The 23873-nt window shown below is 31.2% G+C and overlaps 1 pseudogene; it reads left to right on the top strand.

Annotated features, from left to right (window-relative positions):
- Nucleotides 1-5423: 5423 nt before the first annotated feature.
- The window catches only part of LOC144371247 (uncharacterized), a 44608-nt pseudogene continuing 26158 nt past the window's right edge, over nt 5424-23873 (top strand).

Below are 23873 nucleotides of genomic sequence, written 5' to 3'. Positions count from 1 at the left end.
ATAATTCAAACAGGATTGTTGTTGTTATTTTTTATATTAATAACACACATAAAAAACATAAAATATTTGAACTTAAATAAACTGTTAAATATTTCCATTAAGTGGTTTGTCTACCTTGTTGCATTTCAAAATTTCTCTTATACCATTGATGTTGGAGTTACTAGAGATCTCACTACACATTCAGAATAGCTAGATCTATTAGAGAAATAACAAATAAGATTCTACACATTAGTAAATTTCTGATTAGTGGTTGTACAATTAAAATTTGAGGGTTCCCGTTCTTAATTACCATGATTTTCTCATCTGAAAAATATGTATAATTTAGATCAAGACATAAAAAATGAAAAAAAAATATATTTCTGGGATAATGCCTTAGTTTTATATTGTATTTCATAAATGTGGTGTATGTATACTTTTTTGAACTTCGATTACTTTTTCTGCAGAAGTACACTACCTACATGATAGTCTACTAACTCTTATTTCAACTTTAATTACATTACAGACTGTGCAAATGTTCATGTTGTCAATGTGTTATTTATTTACCTACTCTTATTTTAGGAACTGTTAACATTTATGGATATAGCCATTGATTTTACTGAAGAGGAGTGGGAATGCCTTCAGCCTGCTCAGAAAAATTTATATAGAGATGTGATGCTAGAGAATTATAGAAACTTTGCCTTTCTGGGTAAGTTTAATTTCCCTTTAAAATTATTAACTACTAATTATTATTTAATTTACTTCTGTTGCAGAGTATCTTCTGCGAACTTCTCTATAAGAATGAGTTTCAGATTTGTGTTTCAGTGAAAAAGGGCATAAGGGCATTTTTAGTACAGATATTCTTCACTTTAGATAAATATTACCTAGTATAATTTAGTGATGTATACTATTGTAGACTACACATAGAAGGGGACACAGTTTAGTCATTTAAATGTCAAGGAGAAAACCAAACTAAAAAATGTTGAAAGAGTAGTTATCCAGCAGAAGAAATTTTCAGAAGCTTAGGTTTATTTATTTTGATTGTAATAATTGAACACATACTGCCCTACATTTATCACATTTTCAAATTACTTGTTGTTCTCTGTTTTCTTCTTTAGTGATATCCCAGTTTATTCAAATTAGCCATCAAAACTTACCTTTTGTTTTGAGGGCCAGCATGATCTGTTTCAAATCTTCTTGTAAGTAAACTTTTAAAGAAGCAAAGAGAAGAGAGAGAGACACACACACACACACAGTGAAAAGAAAAAAAGAAAAAAATTACTGGCCACCCCTCTTAACAGCTGCACATATAATAATCCAAAATTACATTACCTTCTGATACCATGAATACATTCTAACCCAGTTTTTCTTTAAGCCCAAGTGCTAGCTATCCAAGATTAGGAACAGTTAATACAAGTATAGAGCCCCTTCTCCCTAAGGACATTACCACAGAGACTAGATAGTGCACCTGTAGAGTTGCCTTAATAGCTTCAGGGAGAAACTATTGGGCATTACAATTTTGGGACTCAGGGTGCCAGTTACAATCACTCCAACACTTTCCTGTCTATTCCAAGGTCAGAATACCTAATACCTCCCCTCTTTTTAAAGGCCTTTTGAATAAATAATATTACTTATCTCCCTAATGCTGGTGGGGGCAAAAAATAGGGCAGACATAGACAACAGGAAGTTCCAACATCAGTAAACATCCACCTATGAATATTTTTGACCCACATGAAATTCAGTAAACATGAAGTTAACCAATCCAACAAGTCCAAAATCCATCATCTTGTTCAACCTTATGAATGATATCTTTAAGGTACTCTAAGTCTTTTGAAATAAAATTACTATTATAACTTAAATTGAAGGAACACGTTATTAAACTTCTGATATTCTTTATGATGTAACAATAACAGACAATCAATTTTAGCATGATTGTCAAGTATGGGTTGACAATGTTGTTTTTGTTCTTCATTAAGCATATTTACATCCATGGAGGCATGAATAATACTGTTCATGATAGCATAGGTGAGTTTCATAGAAGTTTTATAATCTTGTCGAGCTAGTCCAGGTAAACCCACTAAGGAGAATATCGACCTATTACATTCTGCCTTAGAGAGAAGCTTCACTAACTCATCACTGTTTTTATCAAGAGGAATAGATCTTATATGTATAAATTGCACAGGATGGTGACCTATTAAATACTATGTGGATGGTAAGGACACATTATTCTGCTAAGACAACAATGAGACATTTTTGCAGGTATATAACAATTTTATGCAAGTGAGTCAACATATTGTAATGGGTTCTAGAAGTCCAGGATCTGACAGTACTGATTTTCCTAGAGATGGTGTACAGAAACAGACCAAAATTGTTATTAAGACCAAAGCATTTACAGAGTTTTGTGTGAGTTTATCAATCAAAGCAGTAACAAAGTTATCTAGTGTACATTCTAACCCCATTTTAGCCAACACCTGTTGAGCTGAGGCTGTTAATGGTTTTATATTCCCCCGCCCAGTAATTAGAATTAACTAGAATTCATGTATCTTGGGGTCTTATTTTAATGATTCTCCTCTTTTGAGAAGAATGATTATTCTCTTGTTTGGATGAACTCTTATCTTCCAGGGTTAAATGAAACTTAGAAATCAGCTTGTGAAGTCCCTGATGTACATTTATAGTTGCTATTTTTCATGCATGAAGGTAGAGTCCAAACAGGACATGTTGGCATAAGAGTAGCAGTCTATGCTTTTTCCCACATGATCAAAGGCATAGGATCTTGTCTTTCTGGTCAGATGGAACCTCATATATTACATATTTTTTTTAGTAATGGCTGTTTGAGAATAAAATGTCTACTCAATGCAGATGACCAATTTTGTGTATTAACTTTATGTTGTATATTGAACACATTGCCTGTAAATAAAAAAATATTTAAAGTATATAAATATAAGAGAGGCTAGATCTTTCTTTGTTTCTGTTTTAAAAGGAACATATTAGGATACAATTTGCTCACTCAAGAAAAGCTTGTCCAAAAGAATTATGAAAAATTTCATGATTTAAAACTATATCTCATTGATTAAAAATTGTGCAAAAGGATAAGATGAAAAGGCAGGAGCATTATCCATCTCTAAAAAAATAGGGCCTCTAGGAGCAGATCATGCTTGGTTTCTTTCCATGCTCTCTACTGGAACTGACTTGACATTTTCATTTTTTAGATTCGATTCTGTTAGCATTTTTTTCTTTTGTTTTGTGTTTTAAAATAATGCATTAGTAATCATAAATATTTTGAAGTGAATGAATCATTATAATTTTATTTTGTGATATATATATATATATATATATATATATATATTGATTAGTGATTTAATTTCTGGATCATTGTTTTTTTTATTGTGGTATGCTTGGATTCTTTTCACACTTCCTATATATATAGGAAATGTGAAAAAATATATGGAGTCTTTGACTATAATATTAACCCTACACAAAACACTGTATATATACATATATAACACTTCTCTTTATATATCCTATAGATTTTTAATTTTTACAGTATTGTACAAGTTGTTTAGACTTTTCTTAAACTTGGTACTGCTTGATAAGCCTCTCCCATATTGGTAGAATTTCAAATTTGCACACTAGTAATGCCCCTCTAATTTTTTCTTAAAGAATTACTCACATAAACATTGTGTTCATTGATGTTAATATTTTTCAATTTCACTCCCTAAACTTTTTTTAAATAGTTATTTAGTGTTCTTTGAGTAATTCATAACTGTCAATCTCCTTATGTTAAATTCTTAATGTTTTTTTTTTTCTTTTTTTCACTTGGATTTAGCCATGCTTCTCTTTGTTTATATTTGCTGTACTGTTTTTTATTTGTTCATTAAAGGAGCCAGCCATCAGTAGATTATATAGTCCATTTTTGGGGAAAAAAGCATAAAAACGTCATCCTTGTAATATTTGCTAATTGGGAGGCCGTGAAAAAGTATTTCATTTGAGAGAAGTCACAGAAATTTCGAAACGACATGGCTCAAACAATTTTAAAAAAGACTTGTGTTGCAGTTTGTGATATAGAATTTTGGGGGTAATCTCAAGCATTACACATGAAACATTAAAAGTTGGATGACCTAAAGATCCAGAATTGCCAGTACTAAATATGCATCTATGAGCAATTAAATCAGAAAATTGAAGAGATACCTCTACTTTTGTGTTTAGTGCAAACATTTTTCTCAATATTAAAGCTAGGGTTTAAATGTGTGTGCCCATCATTGTCAAATGTGTAAAAATATGTACATATATACTATTATTATTTAGTTATAAAATATTTTGTCTCTTAAAGTGTTATAAGAAATATATGCAGGACTTTGAATTAAGTGAAAGGTGGCAGGCAGATATTAAGTTTTAGGAGCATTTGATTCACATGTGGAACTCAGAAATTTACTGAGCAAAATTTTGCTCACCAGGTACTGTGTTTTGTGTAGGGTTTATATGATAGTGAAAGTCTCCATATTTTTATTTATTCAGCATAATAGGGTCAAGAGTTTTATTTTACCACATAGTGAGTGTATTATGTTCTTCATAAATACTAGTAGAAGGAATATAATACCTGTAAGAACAAAATTGATAATTATATGAAATAATTCTTGTGTTAATTCATTCTATTTATTCATTTTAACTTGTATATATAGTATAAAATACCATGATATATTTATAGATAAACAAAAGATGTATTTGTCAATAAAGGAAATTCTCATATCACATGAATGTAAAATTATAAAAAATCAATTTAATATACTTTAATGTCATGTGCTGAATTCATCCAAATATTATGGCCATAGGCTATGCAAGGTTTTTATAGTCCTTTAAAAAATGTTTTTATGATAAATTTTATAGACATATATGTGTATATTTCTTTGTAAATTTTTTGTTCATATTTCTTTTTAAGAGTCCATTGCCTCTTTAACCTTATTGAGTATTTATGGTATTATCACTCAAAATCTACTAGTTATTTTCATGTCTCTATGTCATGGTAGACAAAAAACATTTTTTGGACATTCTTTAAAAAAGCCAGAAATGTTTGTATATGTTTTACATTTCTCTTGTTCTACTGACAGTGAAGGTAGCTGGTAAATATTTCCTAAATACACAATACTATCTTATGAAGGAAAAAAAAGGCTGTTAATAATACTTTTCTACACTTTATTATATTACTCTTCTTAATGATGTACTCCTCTTGGATACTGTGGTCTCTACAATAATTTTGGTAATATTCTCAACATAATTTTGTCTGTACATTTTATATTCAACTAATATATAATTTAGATTTATGATGACTTTGGAATTACTAATATGCTGCACTCCTGATGTAATTACTTTACCTTAATTTCATGTTACATATGCAAAATATATTTATCCCAGTCTAATAGGTACTGTTTTTATTTTTGTCTATTTCAGCCATGACTCCTAATCATACCCAAGTATATTTACCAGAAAAGGGCCTAGAACATATATTTCATGAAGTGATAAGTGCAAAATGTATAAGTTGTAATCTTGAATATTTACCACAAAAGAAAATTGGGAAAACTCCAAGTGAGAGGGAACACCAGAAATCATATAAAAAATCAGGCTTTGTTCTCCACCAGAGAATTTATACTGGAGAGAGGCCCTACAAATATAAAGAATGTGGCAAAGCTTTTAGTAGAAAAAAACGTCTTATTTACCACAGAGGAAACCACAATGGAGAAAAGCCCTACAAATGTAAAGTATGTGCCAAAGCTTTTGGTCAAAAATCACACCTTATTCGCCACAGCAGAACACACACTGGAGAGAAGCCCTACAAATGTAAAGATTGTGGCAAAGCTTTTTGTCAAAAATCACACCTTATTTGCCATAGAAGAACTCACACTGGAGAGAAGCCCTACAAATGTAAAGATTGTGGCAAAGCTTTTGGTCGAAAATCATACCTTATTTACCACAGCAGATCTCACACTGGAGAGAAGCCATACAAATGTAAAGACTGTGGCAAAGCTTTTGGCCAAAAATCAACCCTTATTCACCACAGCAGAACTCACACTGGAGAGAAGCCCTACAAATGTAAAGATTGTGGCAAAGATTTTGGTAAAAAATCACACCTTATTTGCCACAAAAGAACTCACACTGGAGAGAAGCCCTACAAATGTACAGAATGTGGCAAAGCTTTTGGTCAAAAATCAGATCTTATTCGCCACAGCAGGACTCACACTGGAGAGAAGCCCTACAAATGTAAAGAATGTGGCAAAGCTTTTGGTCAAAAATCAGATCTTATTTGCCACAGCAGAACTCACACTGGAGAGAAGCACTACAAATGTAAAAATTGTGGCAAAGCTTTTAGTCGAAAATCACACCTAATTTACCACAGCAGATCTCACACTGGAGAGAAGCCCTACAAATGTAAAGACTGTGGCAAAGCTTTTGGTCAAAACTCAGGCCTAATTTACCACAGAAGAACTCACACTGGAGAGAAGCCCTACAAATGCAAAGATTGTGGCAAAGCTTTTGGTCAAATATCACACCTTATTTGCCATAGAAGAACTCACACTGGAGAGAAGCCCTACAAATGTACAGAATGTGGCAAAGCTTTTGGTCAAAAATCAGATCTTATTCGCCACAGGAGAACTCACACTGGAGAGAAGCCCTACGAATGTACAGAATGTGGCAAAGCTTTTGGTTAAAAATCAAGCCTTATTTGCCACAGCAGAACTCATACTGGAGAGAAGCCCTACAAATGTAAAGAATGTGGCAAAGCTTTTGGTCAAAAATCAGATCTTATTTGCCACAGCAGAACTCACACTGGAGAGAAGCACTACAAATGTAAAGATTGTGGCAAAGCTTTTAGTCGAAAATCACACCTAATTTACCACAGCATATCTCACACTGGAGAGAAGCCCTACAAATGTAAAGACTGTGGCAAAGCTTTTGGTCAAAACTCAGGCCTAATTTACCACAGAAGAACTCACACTGGAGAGAAGCCCTACAAATGTAAAGATTGTGGCAAAGCTTTTGGTCAAATATCACACCTTATTTGCCATAGAAGAACTCACACTGGAGAGAAGCCCTACAAATGTACAGAATGTGGCAAAGCTTTTGGTCAAAAATCAGATCTTATTCGCCACAGCAGAACTCACACTGGAGAGAAGCCCTACGAATGTACAGAATGTGGCAAAGCTTTTAGTCAAATATCAAGCCTTATTTGCCACAGCAGAACTCATACTGGAGAGAAGCCCTACAAATGTAAAGAATGTGGCAAAGCTTTTGGTCAAAAATCAGATCTTATTTGCCACAGCAGAACTCACACTGGAGAGAAGCACTACAAATGTAAAGATTGTGGCAAAGCTTTTAGTCGAAAATCACACCTAATTTACCACAGCATATCTCACACTGGAGAGAAGCCCTACAAATGTAAAGACTGTGGCAAAGCTTTTGGTCAAAACTCAGGCCTAATTTACCACAGAAGAACTCACACTGGAGAGAAGCCCTACAAATGTACAGAATGTGGCAAAGATTTTGGCCAAAAATCAACCCTTATTCACCACAGCAGAACTCACACTGGAGAGAAGTCCTACAAATGTAAAGAATGTGGGGCTAACAACAGAATTTATACAGAAAAGAACCTTTACAAATTGAAAAAAATGCAGCAAAGCTTTTAATAAGAAATCAATTATTTTCACCACTAGGCTACTTATTCTGGAAAGAAGACATATAAATGTAGAGAATGTAGAAAATTTTAAAATTATATATCATATATTACTAGACATCAGAGAGAACACATTGGAGAGAAGCTATACAAATGAGACCATTACTCTAAGAAAGGGACAACATTTAATCCTCACCACAATAACCATAGCTTAGAGAATGTTTTGAAATGTGAAAGTTGACAATGTGTCAATGCCTCCAATATTTATTCACCAATACTCAGAACCTGTGGCTACATACTGGTTAGAGAAAATACAAATGGAAAAAAAATGTAGGTACATGTTTCTTAAACACTGCTTATTTTGGAAAATTCATTGTTCCCAGAAACCCTAAAAAGTTAAATAATATATCCAAAATGTATTTCAATTTTAAATTCACTGAACAACTGAAAACTCATACTAGTAGTGAAAATTTAACAGATTTTGTCCAAAATATATGTCTTATATAACAGTGTAACATTTATAATAAATGTGAGAGTATAGTAAAGTTATTATCTATATACTACAGGTTGATGTATATGAGGATCAGTAAAATACAGAACTCATTTAGGTTTAGAAAACAAGTAGTTGTATTTAGCTTTTTCTTAAATTTATTAAGCATTATCAAGTTATTTTTTAGAAATATCAGTCATAAATATCATACATGCATAGTGAAGAAACATCATCTTTGAAAAAATATAATTGTGTTTTCTAAATCAAATTTACTATTTTAACTTTTGAATACTGAGAAAAGAATTATATGAAATCTATTTTTGATGTTTAACACTGAAGTGTAATATTTTAAACTTTAATTTTTTGTTGTATTTCAGTTTAAGTTTAGGTATTTTTATTTATACACTGAGGCACATTCTTAAGGCCTCTCTCCACTTTTTCAAATGTTGAGACTGTATTGCTAAGTTGCTTGAAACCACACCAGGTTGCTGAGGCTGAATTTAAACTTCTGAAATGATTAAGCTTTCAAATTTGCTTGGATTACAAGCATGGACCATCATGCCAGGTTTACAGTGCATTTTTTTTTACCTATATTTACCTTATGTATGCAATATGTCTTTATAACTGAATATTTGTTTATATGTTAACACTCATGTATTGCATCCTGTTGTTAAATGACAGATATAATAGTGTCCCACTTGACTAAATGTTCTATGTTACAGTAAAACATACTGTTGAGTAAATAATAATCTAGCATCTGTTAATACTTTTACACATTTTAAATAAATTTAATGTGGAATACAATTTGCTTAAGTCAGATCATTATTTTTTTTCTGTTTGTATTTATGGTGAAATTAAGAGTTATAAGAAGGATATAGATATAGGAAAATTAGCCCCAGATTTTCATATCATGAATTATAAATTTTAAAATTTTAGCTTTTTAACATTTCCTAATGATTTTAATAGACTGAATTTCCACAAACTTAAAGGTAGCTCTTACAGGAGAGAAGAGCTTTATCTTTCTTGTGTGCATAATGGCCTTCCAGACTTCATCCTCATTGGAGACTTTTCATTTTTCTATGAATGAGGTCAATGATCAGTGTTTTCATGTACATTAGTAAATTCTTACATTCTTGTTATTTTATAGGTAGTGTTATTTCAGGGCAGGAATTAGAGAAATGGATGTGGAGTCAAGGTTGAGTGAGTCCTTATACTTATGACAAAATAATCAATGAGCTATGTTTTATAGTCTCATTTTCTGAGGACCAAGTAGTAAGAGGTAAACTGAGAAGGTTGTATGTAAAGATTACGTTTCTTATTATAAAATGTTGACTTTTCAGCTACAATAGGGTAAAAGCTTCTTATCCTCAGAATCCATACAAAAATCATACTGAATATCATTCACAATTTTATAAACATTACATATAATTCATGAAGAACAGAGTTTACAGCAACATATGCTTAAGAACAAGGTCTGAGGGCTGGGGATGTGGCTCAAGCAGTAGCACGCTCGCCTGGCATGCGTGCGGCCTGGGTTCCATCCTCAGCACCACATACAAAACAAAGATGTTTTTTCCGCTGAAAACTAAAAAATAAATATTAAAAAATTCTTTAACAAAAAAGAACAAGATCTGAAGAAATTGTACACTCTCCAATATAGACATATTTATAACAATTTACTTATACATTAAACTACACTAAATGAGGAAAAATTAATTAGATCAACACACAATGATATAGAAATAAAAACTTGTAAATACTTAAAGAAGAGACCAATAGTGGATGAAGTGTGTTTTCCAATGCTAGGGAAAAATGGACATATAATCAGTTAAAGGTAATTTAAGGAAGATAAGTTATCCACTTGGAGCTAAAACATCATTTGAAAGAAAAAGTGTCACAAAGTAAGCAAAGATTATTCACTTCCATTTGTATGCTTTGTAATATTTTCCAAAAGTATTCTGCTTATTTTATTGCAGTCAAATTGGGAAACAATCCAGAAAGTTAAAAAAGACAAGTATTGCTCTTCTGGTTTTAAAAGCAAGAAAAGGAATAGAGTGAGATTTATTGAGGTAGAAAATTTTACTAGTTACAATTAAAAAAAAGAACTGAGATTACAAGAGTCTAAGTATCATGTATTTCAGCCATCCCTGGCTGCACAGGGCATTTTTGCTTAACAAAGAATTTGTTTACGCATGTATGCTTAAAAAACATTGCTGTTTTTAGTCAGTCTTTTTCATTAATAACAATGATGTACCTTTCAACAGTTTCCAGCCACAAAAATACAAAATTTCAGAAATCTTCTGGATCATCCTCCCTATATTATGCCACAATATTCACCAGGACAACATAATATAAACCTTTTGTCAGCCCCATCAAGGCATTCACTTCTGCAAATTTTAAGGCCAAACATATAATACATAGAAAAGTATGATACATGGAACAACATAATTTTACTTAGTAAAAATATTCTTTTTTCATGAAAAATATATCCCAACTCCTTTGTCTTGAGATTACATTAGAAAAAAATGAAGTAATTATACTGTGTATTATGACCTTAGGCTATGAGCCTTAAAATTACCTTAAAATACAAAAAAAACACACTAATGTTTATTTTTAAATATAGTTTTTATATTTTAAATATTCAAATTCCACAGCAATCAATGATACAAAAATATGAGAAAAACAACTGCAGTTTGGTGTCTCATAATGACATTTCAATATCTGCTGTAGATTGCCTGTGGCTTCCACTTTTAATTTTTTTAAAAAATATGATTTTTCCATACAATTTGAGTGAAGTGGAGGACAAAATCTCCTGCATTGTTTTTCTGAGCAAGCCATCATACTTGAAACAACTGAAACCCAAGTCAAAATATGTTTACTCTACATTCTAATTATATCAGTTCTTAACTCATCTAGCATAAAACAAATCCACTTTCTTCTGGTTGAATATCTTGAGCTAAAAATATGTTACCTGGGAGCTAAAAAAAGTATGACCTAAATGAAGAGATCTTTTTTGCATAAGGCAAATTGCACTTTTTGTATTTGATTTTTCTACCTGTGAAAATCTACATTTATTTTCCTACAATGGTATTATGATTGATGGTGACTTGTGTGATTACAGGAGGCTGTAAATATGTGTTTGAGTCCTTTCCCTGGTAAAAAAATACTATAATTTGTACTCTAATAGGAGACTCAAAATGGTGCTAGAAAAACCTATTTTTTAATCTGCCTCTTTATTCATGGTTTTCTAATGGTTTTGATCTAATCAGTTCAGACCATTTCTGATTATTGGGTGTCATCAAGATGTAAATTCCCTATATAATCTTTAGCAATGAGACAATTCTTCCCATTAAAAATAAAATACATTCTCATAGAGTCTTTGCTATATTCTAAGGAACCACTCTTGTTTTTGCTTTACCAAACAATAAATTCCACATATTTGAGTCCCAAAGTAAATGGTATTACATTAACCTAAGCACCATGAGTAATATAAGAAACACAAGATATCACCTTTGAAATATAAAAACAAATAAGAATCAGAAGTGCTAAGCCATTACCATCTAAACTATACCAGAGCTTTTAACATGTAAACTTAGATGTTCTACTCACTCTCATAGTAAGATGCCTTAGACTCAAAGATATTTAATCACTCACTAGAAGTCACTCAGTGAATGCATAACAGTTTTTATTCTAAAGATTTTACAGAATTTTTCAGTAATACATTGCAAAGTCTCACCTGTCTTCTTTAGAAATAAGATACAGAGGTTGTATTAGTCTGTTTTATAATGTTACAGAAAAATACCAGAAACAGTCCAATGTATAAAAAGAGATATATATGCATAAAAATATTTTCTGAGAGGCTGGCAGTGTCACTCAGTGGTAGAGTGCTCACCTGTCACATGCAAGAATCTGAGTTCAATTCTCAGCACCACATAAAAATTAATAGTTAAACAAAATAAAGGTATTGTGTCCAACTACAACTTATAAATAAAATATTTTTTGAGTACGTAGTTCTGAAGATTTAAGTGCACTGTAACAGAAACTTCTCAGCTCCTGTGACAGCTCCTTCACCTGCATTACACATGGGGTGGCATTATGGTGAGGGCTCATTTGAGAGTTAGAACATAATGAGACAGGAAGTTAGAGAAATTCAGAAAAAAGACTTGCTCTTTTGTAACAACTGGCTTTAATAAGAACTATGTTGTGACCCATGAAAATTACATTAGCCCTTTCCAACAGCATCTCGCCCAATGATCTAACCACAATTTACTAGATCTCACTACTTAAACATTCCACTATTTTCCAACTCTCTCCCTTTGAAACTAAGTTCCAAACACATGAGCATTTGGGGGACATACTCAAATCATAATGAAAGTAAAACGAGGGAGACAATGGTAAAAATGAGACATAGAATGTGATTTCTTAGTAGTTATAAAGATTCTAGCTACTACAATAAAATGCTTTAGAGTATAGAAATTAAAGACAATAGGGAATTTAATTAAATTACTTTTTGAAGAATAAATGAATTTGAATGTGACAAGACTAATGGGCTAGGTATATTAAAATAAGGGAAAAGTCTGTGCAAAAACTCAGTGAATGTTTAGTAAACCATGCCTAGGTATAAAAAGAGAATGCTGGGCTTTCTGATTATGCTATATCAAGCCAAAAGTTTACTGGCTAAAATCTGGTGGCCCTCAAACCAGAGCAAATATTCCTATAAAAGATGCAGTGGACATCAGTCTCAAGAGCTTCCTACTTAAAGTATCTGCTTCCAAAGACTACATAATTCATAGTAATTCTCAGGAGTATTATATTTCGTTCAATTTCAATTTTTAGCTTTCTATCTAGTTACCGCACCATCTCTTGGCCAGATCAATATTTTCTTGAATTTCTTAATATATTAATATATACACTATCTCAGATATGTTTGTTTCTATATTGTCAGGGATCTCTCCTAGTGAATTCTGAGATGTGTGAGAGGTTGAACAAGCATAGAAATTTGCTTATGAAATATAAGCCATATTGTAGGTGGGAAGTAAAAGGAGAAAAGATGCAAAAGTCCTCATCTGAATTTGTATGTGCTGATACTACACAAGGTTATTCCAATGATGTCTGGTTTGGGTTAAGGAAGCAACTTTTCTTATACATATGAAACAAAGTTCATCAAATATGGTTGTTACAGACTTTTGGAGAACACCTAAATTTTTCTTAGTAATTTCTACATTGAAAAACTACTGTTACCTTTAAACAAAACTATCCATTGCAATAAATCTGAAATAATTCTTTAATATTGCAAAACAGAAAATTGATGGCATTATTCACTGAATGCCAATATTTTCCAATAACACCTCATACCACAATATATGTACCTTATATAGTTTAACACCTATAGAAATTCTTAACACAATAGATAGATAATTAAAGTAAAGAGTTAAATGAGACTCAGAAACAACTAATTATAGTAAAAATTATTATTACCTTATTTAAAATACTAGTGCACCCTTTTGCATTTTTTCCCAAAAGTTAATTTTTTTAAACTTTGGTATGATATTTCACTTTATTTAAATACCATTATAAATAGTACTGTTTTTTCATATTTACTCTCTGATGCATCTCAAATATGTTTGCATACCCCAAGAGCTTAGCAGATTTTGATACACATTATTCACTAGAGAAACAGTAGTTACTTCTGAAATCTATACTGCTCTTTTCAAATGAGGTCTTGCAGTTTTTTAAAAAATATCTGAAATAATTATAATAAACTTATTTCAAATTAGCATATAGTAAGTGACTGATAAATATTTGTGAAAAGGATGAAGAAATAATAAGCATTTATATAATCTGTACAATATGGTATGTGTTATTTCATGATTTTAGCTACAACTTATTGAATATTATAACAATCTTACTATGTGAGGAAGGTGTGGGTATGATGAACCAATAATAAATAAATATTGCATGCTGCATTGTTAGTAATTCTCCAAATTTGTTTTTCAAAAATAGACACTCTGATGTGTGGTTTTTGTCAACTCATATTATGAATGAATGAAGTTCTGTAAATGAATAATTGGAGCTACATACTTGCATAGGGTGACTATCATTCATTGTTAAAAAAAAACCTTTAGCTATATAAAATTTTAATACTGTATGTACCATTGTGATATAATGGAATTTTGATAAAATTTACATTAATAATGCTAAAGTCTTTTATTGAGTGTTATATCAGTTTATGAAATCAACTTACTATATGTGATTTCCTCAATTCAAAGTGTCTTATGTTTTAAGAAACTGTGTGGAAATGCAAATTAAAGTTAACATTCTAATATCAAGAGCAGAAGCATCATAGGAAAGATAAAAAACAAAGAATTGGGAGATTCCACCACTATAGATGTAATTTTCTCAACATCTTTTCAATGTACCTAACCCACTATTCGTACCAAAATTAATGAGCAAACTCTTCTCATGTTGATTGTGCATGATGCTATTATATAAAATGAAAACAAGCAATTGTGTCAGAGATGCATTTTACAACATTAGTTGAAAATACAATTGATTGATCAGTATCTCACTGACCCCAGCAAATACCTTCTCTGTGTGCAAGATAAATGGGTAAAAATTTTAAAAATCAAGTAAAATTTACGTTAAAGAATAGCAACTATTTTTTCATAAGGAAAATGCTAATGTCTTTTGAAAAAACATGACAATAAACTGTGCCCTATCACATAAGGAAAGCAACAATTCTGGTAAACTTCTTCATTTTATTCTTTGAATATGCCAAGTATTCTTTGGCAAACTTCCACATATATTTTTTTAATTTCACAGGTGTAAATTATATCTGGTTTCCTCTAAATTGCTACTTATTTAATATAAATTTGTTGATAAATTATTTCTGCATGTGCTGATAGTGAAATATAATGAGAAATGGAAGTCATTTAAAGCTCTATGAATTGTAATCCTAGAATGCTGGGAGGAAACTGTATATAATCATGAGAAACATATTGAGTACTATGAATTTGTTCCAGATATTTATTTCCCTGAGTATCCAGTTTTCACATAAACTTGTGCTTTTAAATGAAGCTGACTATTAAATATCATAGAAAAGGCCATCAGAGTAACCAGAAGAAGAAATTTAATAGAGAAACAATCAAATCATAAACATCTGGTTGAAACAAGAACTGGCAAACTGTTGGATCTTAGCTTTTGACTTTACTAAATTTTCTCCTATCATTTTTTTTATTATGACTAAGAGGAGAATACTTCTATTAAAACCATGACCAGAAAAATTTATAGCAATTTGTTTTTCTAAAACATGGATAAAATTGAGTTGCTAACTCAGGATAGAATCTAATGAGTAAATCTTGTTATGGTAATAAAAAAAAGTATAACTACTCAACATAAATATTGGCCTTTTCAAGAAAAGAATATTAGGGTGAAAACCAATTTGGTAAGATAGTATTGGAATATTTTATATCAAAGAAAAGGCATAAGTATTTAAAATAATTTTGATTATTAGATGCATGTAAAAAAAAGTAGTGTCCAAGCCTGATGTGGTGGTACATTCCTGGAATCCCAAATATCATAGAGGCTGAGGCAGAAGGATCATAACTTCAACGCAGCCTTGGTAACGAAGTGAGACCTGGTCTCAAAATAAATATCAAAGAATTTTGTATATATATATATATATATATATATATATATATATATATATATATATATATATATGATAAAGCACCCAAAGTTAAATCCCCAGTGCCATATAAAAAAGTAGTTTTCAAAATTTACACCCAAATCAGCAGCCTACACTCTATCTGCAAGTATGTAATGTTTTAAAAGGAAACTAAATTTAGCCATACCTACTACTAGTTGTCTTGAAATATATACATAGAAGACCCTTCACAATGTTTTATGTATTCCCATTATTTTTTCTAATTGCAATGAGAAAGGGAGGAAAATCAATTTAACTTATGGGGCCACATCTTTTTCTTCAGGCCTAATGAATCAAATATTAAAAGGATTTAGCATTTCATTGATTATCATTTATGATATGTGTTCTGTGATTTCTTGCTTAATCTACATTGGACACTTTATTATTTCTGAGTAACAGCATCTGTACAGGCCACCACACCCCACTCTATTTTTTAATAGTTACCAAGTCCCTGTGTTCATGCTTCCTCAGTTAGTTATTCTCTTTTAAAAATAATTATGTGTTGCATTCTTTGTCAACAGAAAATTTATGAAAGTTAAAAACCCTTAAGCATCTTCACAATTTTGACTTTAAGATAGTTTTCATCACAAAACACACCAGAAGTAAGAATGATTTTTTTTTCTCTAATTTATTAGCCTTTCTGACATCCAGTATCAGGACATGAATGCTACACATGGAGGGATGTTCTTACCATCAAGAACAATCAATACTACTTTCTTCAATCCCATTAAATTTTATAAAAAGTGCACATTTTACTGTATTTCATATACAGAACTTGGCTTTCTATTATTTGTGTTTAGTGTGTTTTAACTTTCTTTTTTCATCACTTTGTTTTTCCTGTATTTTCTAATATTCATTTTTTTTGTGGTGAGAAAAATAGATTATTAGAATCTTCTAACTTTTGCTACATTCAATCACTTGACTATTCACTAGCTAATATTTCTATTAAACAATAATTTTAAAGGTAGGACTGAGGTATGCTAACAAAACTGTTTTCAAGTTCTACTGCAGAATCAGCATAACTTTCTTGAGCTCTGCAGTTAAAACCACTGTTTCTGTCCAAAAACTCTGCTCCCTTTTTAAAAAATTTTTCTTCTATATTTAGTAACTCTCTTTGAAATGAAGCATGGAAAATAGCTTTTTATGTTTTTATTATTTATAGAAATCTATTTTTATTCATCATTGATGGATAATCTGCTTCATTTTAGAATACCAGGTTGAATACTATTTTTCCTTTAAATCTTGAGGTTACTCTGTATTTTTCATCTATAATCTATCATTAAGGATAAATACTTGGGTTTTATTCTTGTTTTCTTGAAGCTGACAATTGTTTTTCATTTCAGGATATTTTCTTTGTTTTAAGCACAGCTACTTGAGAAAATATGGAGATATATTTAGCATATTTAAATTTTATTTTCTTGATTTTAGCATTTAATAGAAATAAAATATTTCCAGACCTAATTTTCTTTTCAGTATATACATGTAGGAAAATGGAAAAAATATGGAAAACAATATATCTGTTATTCAGACACCGAAAACAGGCATAGTAGGTGATTGAAACCATAAGCAATAAGTGCAGACTGGTTAGGTGAACTATAACTTTATTTTAAAAATGGTTCTTAATAAGTGCAGTTTGATAAAATGCTGTTAAAACTTATGGGTAAAGGAGAAGTAAAAATAATCAAAGTATACCACTGTAAGAAATACTTGAGGTCTGGCACCTGAGAGCAGACTGTGGAGGAAACTTCATATTGCGATAGGAAAGAATCCCCCACTTTCTCTTCACCCTCTCACCCACTTAACCTCACCAGAACCCACCATGACGCCCAGAATAAAAGGTCTCAAGTTTAATAGTCACACTCCTTCCAACTACAAAAAGCAGTTACAATTCAACTAAACAAAGAAGCTAATGTGCAAAGTTAAGGGGATCTGAGACATCATATAAAAAGTTAGGTTAAAAATAATTCTGTTTTCTATTTTGTGTGTGTGTGTGTGTGTTGTTTTGTTCCAAGTGTGTGGCTATTCCTTGGTCACCTGAACTCAGCAAAGAAACTGTTATTTTGATGAGGTTTTAGTGGGTGACTCACATTTAAAAAAAAATGTTAAAATTTTTTTAAAAAGCCTAATTACAAAAAAAATGTTGCTACTTTCTCCATCTACATTTTTCTTTTTAAAGTATCTTTTAAAAAATATTCTTTTTTTTCATTTTAGGTGGATACAATATCTTTATTTATGTATTTATTTTACATGGTGCTGAGAATGGAACTCAGTGCTTCACGCATGCTAGGCAAGCACGCTACTACTTGAGCCATATCCCCAGCCCTAAAGTATCTTTTCTAAGTTTTGATTTTTATTTTTAATCCTGAAAAGTAGACAGTAAAACAGAATCTGGAAGAATTTACAACCAACTGCATGAGGGTCTCGGAAGCTGAGAGGCTGAAGCAGGGCTGGGAGGAGCAGACCGGAAGTCTGACTAAGGAGCAGACTTCCCTTATACACTGGAGGCCAAATATAACTAAAAAGAGACAAAAATCAATAAGTGTTTGTAAACCAGGAAATGACACAGATTATCCACTTAGTATCAGTTATAAAAAAATTTATATAATCAAGAAAATAGGGAAATCATGAACAGGATTAGAAAAATAATAGGTGTAAATTTTATTTTTAGAAGCTTATTGGTGATACATAAAAAATAAAGATGAATTTTATGTTTTGATTTTAAATGGAAGGCAGAGAAGTATGGAAGTCATATAGTACTTCACAAACTTTACTTCGGTTACAAAAGTATAATCAATTGATAAATTCTACTTATTTTACTCTCTATCTTCCTTGGCATTTCACCTGAGGTCACAGAGTGACCAGTAACTAAGCAAATAACTAACCAAGAAGATAGTCACTTAAGTTACACTCTTTTTCAGAAAACCCCAATCAACTTCAGAGCAAAGGTGTGATAAAATACCTATTCATTTCCTTCTTTGGGAAAAGGTCCCTTTTGTGAATCAGATAGAAGAGGAAATTGGCCAACCTCTATCAAAATATTACTAGAAATAAATATGAGTTATCTTCATTTAGAAGTAAAGTGAAATAAAATAACACCATTGTACAGTATCTTTCAGGATTACCCTTGAAAAATAAAAAAATGAAAAAAAATCTAAAGAGCAGAATACTTTGCAGCACACTTCATCCTTAATTTCACATGGAAAAAGATGTTACCTCAGGTAAGAAGGTACATAACAAGGTACATAAAATAATAGGAAGAAATCAAGACCTGGTCAATGGTTTAGAAGAAACTTATGAAGACTATGAAATTTGGGGAGTACAGTAATAAGAATGGATCTCTGAGAGAGACAATGCAGTGTAAATATCATAAGATTTCATGCTATAACATACCAAAGCACATACATCATGGACATTGAACAAGAAAACCAAGTTGACAACTTGACTTGGCCAGTTGTTTTTATCCAGCCTCTGATGGTGCACAGGATGAATGAGGACTGAGTACCATCATGTTTCCCAGTCCCTGTATTTTATCTATCAAATGCTTCTTCCAAATGTCTAGCTAGCTAGGAGGAGGGGTCTATCTCTAGGTTCTTGTTACAGCATCATTCTTTTCATCATTCTCTCATAATAAATTAACAAGTGGACATCTTTTAACCCTGAAATAATTTTAACCAAAAAGACCCAAACTTTTTTTTTTTATTTTTGCTTTTACAGATAATAAATGCTAAGCAAGTAACACTAATAAAGTGTCAATACATCATTCCTAAAATTGAATCAGACTACACTTAACAAAAATAATGATATTACTATTGGTCTATGACCATGAGATCCACTGATGATCCAATTCTCTACTTTTTAGTATTCATCTAAAAAAGAAACAAAAAGCTGCTGGCCTGGTAGAATTCTGGAACAGGTGATGGTGTTGCTAACACTTCTTAAATTTCACATCATTATATCAGTTTGTGCTACCAAGAGACACACTATATAGATCCAGGAAACAGAGTGTCAAATTTTAAGAGTCTTAACTCACCATCACTCCTACTAATGCTCTTGGCAATTATATTTTCTTACGCCATGCCTCTGCATCCTCCACTCTTAGAAATCTTAATTATTTAAGAGGACACTTTTTCAACAGGATGTCAAACAAAATTCCAACTAAACTTTAAACTGCACTCGAGGACTCTAAATTCTATGTACTAAGAAAACAGAAAGCAAGAGGAAAAATTACAATCCTAGCTAGGTCAATTCACTATCCTCACCAGAAGGACATTGATTCCATGTTGCAATGCTAAGCAAGTACCACTAATAAAGTGCCAATACATCATGCCTAAAATTGAATCAGACAACACTTAACAAAAATAAAAATATTCCTATTGGTCTATGACGATAGTATCCACTGTAAGCAAATATAAAAATCTATTGTATATTTGTAGATAAAAATCAGATGATTCAATTTGAAAACAGATGATCCAATTCTCTACTTTTTAGTATTCACTTTCCTTACAGGAATTGTAAAAGTATCAGCGCAGGAGTTATGTCTTGAGAAATTATAGTAAGTAGCCTCAAATGATTTGGGGATGAATATAGAGACCAAAAGAAGTATGTTTAGTGGATCTTAGACTGAAAAATGAGATTTTTGTGGTGTCACTATAGGGAACTATGCTTTATGGCACCATTAGGACTGAAGGATTCATTTCCTAGACAATTGCTGAAAGTGGTCTTTTCAAAATATTTTCATTAGTAGAAGATCATTTTTCTGGCTATTACCATTTAAGGCTTCCTAAACTCAAGATTGTTTGGGACTCATGTAAATCACACTCCATGTCTCAAGTAGGAAATACATAAGAGTGCAATACAGATCCATAATTTCACTTTGAGTAAGCAGAAGCCTCCTTTGAGATTAGACTGCAACCCCAGATTCTGTGTGCTCAAATGTGCTTTCTTCCCTTTATTTCCATTGTGCTGATCTGAAGCACACTAACTTATGGACTTCCAAGATGCCTAGTCATGGTCTTAATCCACCTCCTGGGAAGCCCTAATTAGAACTCAAATGCATCCTTCATCTACTTCCAGACTTTCTGTTTTCCAGAAGTTCTTGGATGTCTTTTGTCACTGGATATTACCTCCTCTTTTTATTGTGGATATTTATCTCATTTTATGCTTCTCTTTTACTGTTACTTTAATTAATTGTCAGTAAAATAGACTTGTATATATTTTTTTAAAGAGAGAGGAGAGAGAAAGAGAGAGAGAGAGAGAGAATTTTTAATATTTATTTTTTTAGTTATTGGCGGACATAACATCTTTGTATGTGGTGCTGAGGATCCAACCCAGGCCGCACACATGCCAGGCGAGCGCGCTACCCCTTGAGCCACATCCCCAGCACCAGACTTGTATATTTGAAGATCCAGATCTCTAAATAAAATGGTTAGCTTAGTTTATGGGCTTATAATACACAATCAAAAATTCAATACATTTTAATATGAATTTAGATCCATGAGTAAAATTGGAGGAAATAAAATAGGCTTCATTAGGATGTAATTCTGCACTACAAAATTTCATTATTTTTGACAAAGGATAAGAATTTTGGAAGATAACATGACAACTTGAAAAAGAATCACTATTTTTTATATATAGTTGTGCTTGAAAGAGAATAATTATGTCACCATTAATTGATGATATAATATAAAACAAAAAGCTTTATAACCAAGTTCTGTTTATTTTTGACAAAACATATTTGAAGCAAAAATACCAAATCCATGAATCTCCTCAAAATACTATACAGTGAATAGCATTTCTACACAAATCATATAATTTTTATCATATTATGTAAAATTTCTAGACATAGATGTAGAAGTTAAATACACTAATATTATTTCTCAAGGCATATTTATTCTGAAGCACAGTTCCATAAATCTGCAAATACAATTAAATTTTACTTATTATACACAGATCAGTACCTCAAAAATGACCAAATACCTGGATATATTTTCTTTGACAGATTTCTATTTCCTAGACAATAAGGTCAGCTTCAATATAATATATCTCCTACCTTTTCAGTGACACAGAATTTTTAAATTTTAAGTAAACTGCTCCTATAGGCTCAAAATTTGCCATATAACTATGGTACTAATGCATTAGTGATGGATGTCACAAGAAAATTTCTTAGTTCTTTTAAGAGAATTTTTTGAAATGAAATACTGTATCAACACATGATCCTTCAAACAAATTATGATAATGCATGCACAGAAATAAATTTGGAATAAAAAAGGTATATATACATATATATATATATATATATATATATATATATATATATATATATATATATATATATATTAACTACAGGACTTTGAAAACACATGATTTGGACCTAAAAGACAGTTATTTTACTTTGTAATTGTAGGATTTTTATAGCTGTGTGAGGAGTTTTAGGTCTACGTTTTTGTTTTGTGATCTCATGGGCTTCATTTATTCAGATATATTAATGTAATATATGCTTATATGAGTTATATGCCTCTTTCTAATTATAGAATATATTTTCAGAAACTTGGTAATCATACAGTTTCTAAATTAGAGAGCAATTACTATTCAAGCTAGAAAATGCAAAGTGGCTTAAAAAACTCCTCATCCCAGAGTACAGCCTTAGAGTTTTCACATTGTTGATGATCAATAAATTTATATGTTTCATAAAGTTAAGATCTGTTTAATCTTAAAGTAAAAAAAATAGGAAGCCAGAGAGGTGCTTCTTCACAGATATCAAGCTGTCATTACTGGGAAACCCAAGAAGTCCTAGAGGGCAGTCTGTCCCTCTGATTGAGGTAATTAAGTAAAATTCAAGTCCTGCTTTTTTTCCCCACAACTTTGGCTTTCCTGTGTCATCTTGTTCTTTATGTTTCAGTGACCAAAAAATGAGATAGGTTCACAATTATTTGTTCATGCTAAAGACAAAAAACAAACAAACAAACAAGTGAAAAAAGAACTAAAAAACAGCTGAGTTTGTGAAAACATCAGAAATTTAAGTACAGTGATTAGGATAGGATGAGATTCCACTGACCTAAAAGTTCCTTTAAGAAAAATTAGAATCAGACATTTCCGTTGTGACAGAAATGGGAAAGGGCATATATGTATGTATACAGTCAAATATATATACACACATGAAACTAATACATAAAGAACGAATGAACACAAATATTCCTCCTCTAAACTTGGAAATTATATTCCTGTGTATTTTTAATCCAGAAATAGGAAATTACTAGTACATTCATTGATTTTAAAAAATATTCAGTGTGCTTCCAAACCCTTTTATCATGATCCTCTCATTTGTCATTTCCTAAGTTAAAGAGCAGGGTGTGGAAATTTTTAATCTTTTGAGTTAAATTGGATCCAAAGACTTTATGATAAATATAAGTAGTTTATGGCATTGTGATATTGTCCTCTATGAAATGAAGTTTTTAACATAGAATATCATTTCATTCTAAAATTTAAAAAACTTATAATTACTCAAATTATAGAATTCATATCAATAGTAGTTCTATTTTATTTTATAATATTACAAAAGCAAGTTTATAAATAAAAAATGCTAAGTTACAGATGGGAATATGGCTCAGCGGTGGCGCACTCGCCTAGCATGTGTGAGGTCCTGAGTTTTATCCTCAGCACCACATAAAAATTAAATAAAATAAAGGTTTATAAAATATCAAGGTAAAACTCATGTCTTCTTTTATAATATGTATACAAATAAGTAATTATAAAAATCTCTAGATGACATTCCATATTTAAGTTGTATCACTAGAACTCATTAAAGTTAGAACAAATGGAAAACTAAAATTAATCATTTTTCCGTATTAAAAAATGACTCATTTTAGAGGATATAAATTAAAGAAGCAAACGTTGTTAGAACAAAATATCCTCAGTGAACTATACAGAACACAGTTTTCTGGATTGAGCAAAACCGTTGGAGCTGAAATCTCTCTTCTGAAGAGTTAATAAAGTATCAAAAAAATTTTAAAAAAAGTATTTTAAGAGAGATTTGGAAACTT

The sequence above is a fragment of the Ictidomys tridecemlineatus genome, chromosome 16, assembly GCF_052094955.1.
Source record: "Ictidomys tridecemlineatus isolate mIctTri1 chromosome 16, mIctTri1.hap1, whole genome shotgun sequence".
In the NCBI taxonomy this organism is placed as follows: Eukaryota; Metazoa; Chordata; class Mammalia; order Rodentia; family Sciuridae; genus Ictidomys; species Ictidomys tridecemlineatus.
The sequence above is the reverse complement of the archived record's forward strand: the minus strand, read 5'-3'. Positions and strand labels throughout refer to the sequence as shown.